Raw genomic sequence first — 10,000 nt, forward strand, 5'->3', positions numbered from 1 at the left:
TGGCCATTTTGGGCTAATTTCTATCTCTTTCATTTCTCTGCTATAAAAATCGCATTTGCCCAGTTTTGCGTCCCAGGCAGCGCCGGCTAGCTAGGGTATAACTATTCCCGTCTCCACAAAGTCTCATCTTCAATTTTTCCTTTGGAACTAGACAAACTTTCAACTTAAGCACTCAAGCCATTCATTTCACAGCCCAGCACTTGCTCAAAACTCATAGCAAGCACTTATAAACCCTTTCACTAGACCCCCCCATACTGTACAGAAAGACAAGGCTCTCAACCTTACCAGCCATTCAGTAAAACAGTTCACTGTAAGTATCCAGGCATACCCAAAGGACAGTTTCAGGTGTACTCTCCAGTCCAACTGGTGAATCTGGGCATTTTGAGGCAATGTTACAACTGCCTCATGTACACAGACAACCCACTCCTACCACCAAACACCAATACATGTGAGAGATGCAATTATACAGCTAAACTGGAGGCTAAGCTCTCTCAATCCAAGACTGGATCAGACAGTCAAGAGAAGAAGGGAAATACTTGCATCACACCACCAGTCTCACATAGACCCATTAAACCAGCACCGGCAAAAAACACACATAAATATATGAAATCATACTCGGAGGCTCTAAATAAAAATCTGTAAAAGCAACAGAGACCTCCAAAGCAGACATCCAAGCAACCTCCATCCCCCAACACAAACCATGAAACACATACTTCACAAAATCAGTGTGCCACGCAATCACAGCCCTTAAGGCAAAATAACATACCCAACATACTAGTAATAGGTGACTCTATAGTCAGGCACACTGACATCCCACTCACTAGGCTGAATAAGGAGAAAGTTACTGTTAGCTGCCTGTTGGGTGCCAGGATCCGCCACATAACACAAGCACTCAGGTCATTCCAGAACAAGTACAAATATGATTCTGTCATTGTCCATGTCGGTGTGAATGACCTGAGTCATACCTCCCTGGACTACATAAAAAGAGAGGTGGAAGAGCTCTCTGATCACATAGCCCAGGTCAGTATGACCCTATCCCTGAGTAGTATCCTGCCCTCACCAAGAATTATACCACGATATAAAGAAAAAAATTATCAATTTCAACAATTGGCTAAGTTTCTGGTGTCATTCAAAGGGGATCCATTGTCTGTCTGCCTGGGATGACATGCTCGACAAGCCACGCTGCTTCACTAGAGATGGTTTGCAGCTGTCACCCTTAGGCTTTTGAATACTGGCCAAGGCTCTTGCCACCCCCATAGTGCCTTTTTTAGGCAAGGCTCAAAAGACAACCTACTGCCGAAAATAGCACAAGTAACAAAAAACTGAGGGTAATGCTACTCAGCGCCAGAAATGCATGCACTTGAGGCACTTCTCAGTATGGAGAAAATTGATATATGTGTAGTAACAGAAACCTGATTTAAGGCTCTTGAGAGCACCCCAGCACTGCCAGGCTACAACTCATACCATACATTTTGGCCACAGAACCTGGACCCAAATACAAAAGGCTGGGGCGTATCCATATTCATCAAGGATACCCACACCTCCAGGTCAGTGGCACAGCAGATTGTTTCAGAGATCATCCACGTGCAACTAACAACGCACAAAACTTTAATTCAAATTGTAGTTTGCTACAGATCACCCACTATAACCCAGGACCCCCATTCCGCATATCTGGAAACACTGGGAAACATAAAGGACCAACCAAACACCCTAATATTAGGTGATTTCAATTACCCAAACATTAACTGGGAGAACTACTCAAGTACCAACTCCCTTGCCTAACATTTCCTATAATTTATAAACTCAAATGCCCTGGCTCAACTAGTAAACACTCCCACCAGAGGTGGCAACATATTAGACCTGGTCATCACCAACATGGAAGACTGGTGTTCTACACTAGAGGTCAACCCCTCGCTGGTTAGATCTGACCATAAACAAATCATTTTGGATATCCACATTCCACCCCCACTCCTGGACAAGGAAACCACCATGAAAAACTTTTCAAAAGCAAACCATGTTACTTAAGACCAAGGTAGAAAGTTTCAAAGCCCCCATGCTAAAGGATAATGCTGTCCAAGCTGCAAAATCCTTTACTAAAGCATTCTATGGGCACCTACAAAAAAAACCAAGACTCACTCGTCCAAGAAAAGGAAGACCAGTCTGGTGGACCCCTGCCATAAACAAGCTACACAATAGGAGGAAACTAGTACAGAAAAGAGTAAAATCCCAAGAAGGGAAGACATCCCTGATCAGTATCAACAAGAAACTATGATCCCTCATAAAATCATCCAAGACGAGCTTTGAAAGAAAAATTGCCAAGGACTCCAAAGGTAACCAAAAGGCATTCTTTAGCTATGTCAAGAATCTAAGTGGCAATGCTCAGATCTGCTTGGAGTTAGTGCAGAATGGCATAAAATACACTGAACCGACCGATATCACCAACATCCTGGCAAACAGGTTCAGTGAAAACTTCACCCCCCCTCTCACCCCCAAAAGGGCCCATAACCATACCAGAAGAATGTAGAGCCTCTGAAATCACAGACACTCAAGTTAAAACAGCCCTCTCCAAAGCCTAAAACACAGCATCAATGGGACTGAATGGTGTCCCAGGCTGCGTCCTACATGAGCTCAAAGATGAGCTAACCCCTCACCTAAACACACTGTTCAAACTCAGCTTCTTTACAGGCTACGTACCCATAGAGTGGCACACAGCAATGGTTTTTCCACTCCACAAAGGTGGAGCCACAACAGACCCCAGGAACCATCACCTCTTTAGCCTTCTTCAAAAGGAACCTTGATGATTGGATGGTAGAAAGGAAATTCACCCCAGAGATCACATCAGTCACCCTGCTGAACAGGGGTCCAGGGAAGTAAATAGTGTGGGAATAAATAGCCAGGGAATTGTTATGGCTAGGCTTGTATAGGCCCTAAGGCTGACAGCCTAGTACAAACCTATGAACCTATAAGCCTGATTAGTTTGGTCTGCAAGGCTATGGAGCGCATCATCATGGAACTCATTAACAGAGACATTGGGAACCTCCAAACACTGGACCCTGCCCAGTTTGGCTTTTTTAAGGGCAGATCATGCCTCCTAAACCTGGTGAAGTTCTTTGAGACAGTTATGAAGGCTATAGATGAGGAAAAGGTGGTACACGCAGCCTAGCAAGACCTCGCAAAGGCCTTTGACATCATTCACCATTCTGGTATTATAGACAAGCTCACCAGCCTGAATATAAACCCCTACATTACAAGATGGGTTGCCAATAGGCTCATGGACAGAACCCACATGGTGAGAGTTGTGGGAGCTAGGTCCAACTCTAAACTGGTTACAAGTGGCATTCCCCAGGGCTCAGTCCTAGGACTCCTTCTGTTCAGCATATACTTCTCAAAGGCAAGCACAGGAGGACTATGGCTGACCAAGTTTGCAGATGACTACAAACTAGGGGCTATAATTGACTCTCCGGCTGGCACAGACATCCTCCAAAAGGGTCTCGCTGAGACGGATACCTGGTGTCAAAATCATGGCCTCAAGCTAAATGCCAAAAAGTGCATAGTCATCCCCTTTGGAAAAAACAAAGTACCCACAGACTACCACATAGGTGGTAGTCCCCTAAACACGGAAAACATAATAAGGGATCTGGGGACCCAAGTAGATAATAATCTCTCCTTTGATAATCACATTGCCAAAGTGGTTAGAAAATCCTTCTAACCATTGTCCCACTGTACTCATCCCTCATTAGAGCCATTATAGACCCATTATGGAATACAACACCCCATTTGGTATGTACCTCTCAAGACATCTGAAACAACCAGAAAGGCCGCAGAAATACCTCACTAAAAGAATCACAGGCCTAAAGCAGATGCCCTATGCTGACTGCCTTAAAAAACTTCAGCTATACTCTGTTGCATATCATTTACTCCGAGGTGATCTCTGCTTAACATACAAGGCCATGTCAAACCCAGAGCTGTTGGACATGCTACACTTAAAGAAATCCCAATCTGTCAGTGCCACATGCTCCAGGGATCTACACCTTGTCATCACGATATACAAAACATGCTAGAGGGATAGGTTCCTGACCCAGAGACTCTCCAGACTCTGGAATAGACTGCCCATACATGTCAAGCAGAGCACCTCTTTGGTCTCCTTCAAAAGGAACCTTGATGATTGGATGGTAGAAAGGAAATTCACCCCGAAGATCACATCAGTCACCCTGCTGAACAGGGGTCCAGGGAAGTAAATAGTGTGGGAAGAAATAGCCAGGGAATTGTTATGGCTAGGCTTGTATAGACCCTAAGGCTGATAGCCTAGTACCAACCTATGAACCTATGAACCTATGTGGCCCACCTAATCACAAAAGAGTTCACATCCAGATCAAAAGAGGTCATTGTACCCCTCTACTCATCACTCATCAGACCCATCATAGAGTACAATGCCCCATTTGGGGATGTACCTTACAAGACACCCTCACTGGTAAGATCAGTCCATAAACTAATCTCACTGGATATTCACATCCCAACCCCACCCCCTGCCCAGAAAACCACAGTGAAAAACTTCTCTAAAGCAAATTTCACACTCCGCAAATCCGAGGTGGAGTCCTTCAAAGCCCCCGGGCCTGTGGAAAATACAGCCCAGACCACAGAATCCTATATAAATGCATTCTATGAACACCTTCAGGAATGCATGGATCATGCAATCCCAAATAAAACCAAGACCCAATCCTCCAAAGGTAGACGTCCTGTCTGGTGGACCCCAGCCATAAACAAACTATACAATAGAAGGAGGAAGCTACTACATGTTAGAGCAAAATCCCAAAAAGGGAAGGCATCTCTGATCAGTAGTAGCAAAAAACTAAGGGCACTCATAAAATCGTCTAAGGCCAGCTTCGAGAGAAAAATTGCACAGGACACTAAGGATAATCACAAGGCTTTCTTTAGTTATGTTAGGAACCTGGGTGGGAATTCCCAGATATGCTCAGAATTAGTCCAAAATGACAGAAAATACACGGAACCCTCAGACATTGCCAACATCCTAGCTGACAGGTTCACCGCAAACTCCACCCCCCACCAAAAGGGCAAATATCTATCCCAGAAGAATGCTGCCCCTCTGACATCTCAGATGCTCAGGTAAGAGCCACCCTCTCCAAAGCAAAAAACACAGCATCAATGGGACCAGACGGTATCCCGGGCTGCATCCTACATGAACTCCAAGAAGAGCTAAACCCAAACATAAAACTACTGTTCAGTCTCAGCCTTACTACAGGATATGTACCCAAAGAGTGGCATACAGCAACAGTGGTCCCTCTCCACAAAGGTGGTGCCTCAACGGACCCTGGAAACTATCACCCCATAAGCCTGACTAGCTTGTCTGCAAAGCTATGGAAACGATCATCATGGACCTCATAAATAAAGATATTGGGGACCTACTGACACTGGATCCTACCCAGTTCGGCTTTTTTAAGGGCAGATCCTGCCTCTTAAATCTGGTTGATTTCTTTGAAACAGTCACCAAGGCCATTGACGAAGGGAAGGTGGTCCACACAGCCTACCTGGACCTCGCAAAAGCCTTCGATACAATACCCCACTCGGGCATTATAGATAAGCTCACCAGCTTAAATATAAACCCCTATGTCACTAGATGGGTTGCAAACTGGCTCAAGGACAGAACCCACATGGTTAGAATTCCTGGAGCCATGTCAGACTCCAAACCAGTTACAAGTAGCATCCCACAAGGCTCAGTCCTGCGACCTCTCTTGTTCGGTATATATTTCTCGGAGGTACAGGCCAACACAGAAGGACTGTAGCTGACCAAGTTCACAGATTACTGCAAACTGGGCACCATAATCGACTCTCCAGCTGACACAAGCATCCTCCAAAAGGGCCTCATAGAAACAGACAACTGGTGCCAGAGCCATGGCCTCAAGCTAAACGCCATAAAGTGTATAGTCATCCCCTTTGGCAAAAACAAAGTGCCCACAAATTACCACATAGGTGGTAATCCATTAAGTACAGAAGAAGTAATTAGGGACCTGGGGACCCAAGTTGATAGCAATCTCTCATTTGACAACCACGTGGCCAAAGTGTTTAGAAAAACATTTTATATAGCCCACCTAATCATGAAGGGATTCACATCTAGATTAGGGGAGGTCATTGTGCCTCTTTACTCATCCCTCATCAGGCCCATAATCGAGTACAATGCCCCTTTTGGGATGTACCTTACCAAACACCTGCAGCAACTGGAAAGACTCCAAAAGTACCTCACCAAGAGGATCAAAGGGCTCAAACAGATGCCATATGCTGCCCGGTTAAAGAAACTCCAGCTCTACTCAGTGGCATACCGCCTGCTCAGAGGTGACCTGTGCCTGATGTATAAAGCCATGTCCAACCCAGAATTAAGGGACATGCTGCACCTCAAAAAATCCAAATCCCATCGAGCTACATGCTCGAGAGACTTGAACCTCAGCACAGAAATAAATAGGACATGCTGGAGGGACAGATTCATAACCCAGAGGCTCCCTTCATTCTGGAATAAAATCCCAGTCCAGGTTAGACAGAGTCCCTCATTGACTCTCTTCAAGAGGAATCTTGATGAGTGGATGGGAGATCATAGGTTTACCCCGGGTATCACTTATGTGTCACTGTTAGACAAAGGCACAGTGTACTAACCTCGAAAAAGGGAATAGCAAAATTAATTTAAAATGGGTGGCGAAAGCCAAACATACTCTGGCTAGGCTTATAAATGCCATAGGGCAGATAGCCTAGTATGAACCTATGAACCTATGAACAGCTGGAAAGACCACAGAAGTACCTCATCAAGAGGATCACTGGCCTCAAACAGATGCCCTATGCAGCTTGACTAAAGAAACTCCAGCTGTACTCAGTTGCATACCGGGTACTCAGAGGTGATCTCTGCCTAACATACAAGGCCATATCCAACCCAGACTTGATGGACATGCTCCACCTAAAGAAAACCTTATTCCCTCAAGCCACATGCTCTAGGGATCTAAGCCTCACCAGAACAATAAATAGGATGTGCTGGTGGGATAAATTCCTGTCCCAGAGCCTTCCCATGCTTTGGAACAAGATTCTAATCTACATTAGGCAGAGCTCGCTAACACTCTTCAAGAGAAACCTAGACAAGTGGATGGGAAACAGAAAGTTTACTCTGGGGATCACTTCATTGGCTCTGCTGGACAGAGGCACAGGGAAGTAATCTAAGGGGGCGGCGAAAGCCAACACATTCTGGCTTGGCTTATAAATGCCTTTGGGCAGATAGCCAAGTACCTACCTATGAACCTATGAACCTAATTACAGTCCTCCATGAGCAGTGTATTTGATTGTATGGTGAGTGTCTCCAGTAGGTTTACACATGAGTTATTGGTTTCATGGGACATAAAGAGTGACCTATAGCTTGCTAGGATATCGTATGGCACTTTGTCTATGGTGATTAGCATGTGATGAAACTCTGGCACATTATCTTGTTTAGCTTGCTTTGGGCAGCGCAGTGGTGCAGCGGTTAATGCTGTCACCTCACAGCAAGAGGTTCTCCGGTTCGATTCTTGGCTGGGATGCCTTCTGTGTGGAGTTTGCATGTTCTCCCTGCATTCACGTGGGTTTTCTCTGGGTACTCTGATTTCCTCCCACATTCTAAAGACATGCTTCTGGAGCATTTCTCCCCGGGCCTCCACTGAAAACAGGATCTGTGGAACCTAGTCGGACTTTCCCGGTCAACAAATGTTAAATAAATTAAAAAAAATAAAATAAATAAAAAAACAACCTCAAGGTATGATTGTTGTTGGTGTTGATTGAGACTCTTTTAGTCCCTATCTGTATAGTTAAGGGTCTAAACGTATGGAAGGCACTGAAGCCTTGCACTGCTGGAGCACTTTCTGCAGCTTGAAACCATGTCTCAGTGACAGCATAGATGTCTATATTCTCCAGGGTGAAGAGAGATTATAGGGAGTACAGTGTCTTATTTAAGCTCTTGGCATTGAACAGGAACACTTTGAGGTTTCCTTAGGTTGAATTTGCAATGTCATAAGGTTTGTCAATTTGGTATTGCCTGAAAAAGGCTCTATGGGGAAGGGTAAAGTATTGGCCAAAAAGATGTAAGGGAGAGGATAAAGTGATGACCAATATTTGGAAGCCTAGGGGGGACAGGTGTAGCTTATCCTTGACAAAGCAATGTGATTTGTTAACCATGTCCTCTAATGCTGAAAAATGTTGTAGCCCCCTAGAATAACACCAGAAACTAAGCCAAGTATTGAAATAAATTATATTTGCTCATAATATGTGGCATTATCCTTTGTGAAGGTAAAATGCTGTTCAATGCATGACACATACCAGCCTAAAAAATATTCTGAGAGATTATTAATGTCTCCATTCATATAGTCCAGGGAGATACTTCTTAGGTCATTTACAACCACAAGGACTGTGACTGAATCATACTGTTACCTGTGGTGCAATGACTTGAGTGCATGAATAAATTGGTGAATCTTAGCTTTAGATAGGCAACTAACAATTATCTTCTTTGGTTCAGCCTGGTTAGTAGGTATTAGGGTGCCATGCAGTGGAGTCCCCTATGACTAGAGTCCTGGCTAGTGTGCTTGTGTGCCTTATGAGCTTTATTTTTGGGGATCCACTGGGTGTTGAGTGTATGTGTGGTTTTAGGTGTTGCTTTTGAGTTTGCTTAGGATACGTTTTGGAGTTTTTTAAGTTTAGGACGTCTTTGAGGATTGGGAAGATTGCATTTAAGTGCCTCAGCTTAAGTTGGTCTATGTGTGTGTGGTGAGCTCTACATTTGGTGGGTGTAGCATATGTGTTTTTTGGCAACCTTGCTTGTATGCATGATTTTTGTCTCCAGTGAAATTGTGTATATGCATCTCTTGGATGCTTTGATTGTTTCTTTAAGGATTAAATAGTTGTGAAAATAAGACAGTTGCTGCATTGTCTCACGATGCCCATATCCACGAAACGGGTTTACAGAGACATTTGTAAATTGCATACCCATGTTGTCCTGACCAGTAATTTGGTGGCGTCTATATTACCTGACCGAACGTTTAGGTTAGTAAAAACCTAAATGTCGATCTGGTAATATCGGAAAATTAAAACAGTGAATGGTCAAGTTAATGTAGGGAATTAATTCCCTTGGCCGCAAAAAGTGGGGGGGGGGGCTTTGCCCTGCACACCCCCCTGATGTGGGGGGGGACCGTGCCCCCCACACACACCCTAACTAAATATACCAACTCCGATATCGCTCTACAGTGGGGAAAGGGTCAAAATCCACATAACGCTCAAGGGAATTCTTTCCCTGTATTAAATCGGCCGCTTGTGGCTTTTTGCTTTCACTATTACCAGATTGACATTTAGGTATTCCCTAACCTAAACGTTTGATCAGGTAATAAGAACTCAATTTGGTGAGCTACTGGAGAGTGCATATGGGGGTTAACAGAGGGTTATCAAGGCTGCTCCATGGGGTTTAAACTATACTATGCTGTATAGGGTCTATATTAAATCAGTGAACGCTTAAAAAAGTGAACGCTGATTTATCAACCCCATGTAAGAGAAAGCTTACAATCCTGAACACTTGGGACAGTGTTTTTTTTTTTTTTCCCCAGGGAAAAAAAAAATCACTGTTCCACAAAATAAATAAATAAATAAATAAATAAATAAAAATAAAAACTTCAAAACATTACGTAAAGTGGGGGGTTTCACCACCCCACACCCCCTCCTACTTAATTATACCAACTCTGAGATCGCACTACAGTGAAGAAAATGGCAAAGTAATGCCGGTGGCCAAGCAATTTCTTTCTCAGGGAAAGAAATCACTTATATGCTGTTTCACTATTTTGCTGTTTCGTGCCTTCAAGTTCGATCAAGATGCATTCGAAGGATTGCATTTTCGATTATATAATAGGAACCCGCTGTAGAATCCTAAATTATAGTGGCAGTTCTACTCAACGTACAACCTCACTGCTGTAAACTTGGATAAACGTTTTGTCTG

Source organism: Protopterus annectens, chromosome 3.part1, assembly GCF_019279795.1.
Source record: "Protopterus annectens isolate FY-2018-M chromosome 3.part1, PAN1.0, whole genome shotgun sequence".
Taxonomy (NCBI): Eukaryota; Metazoa; Chordata; order Ceratodontiformes; family Protopteridae; genus Protopterus; species Protopterus annectens.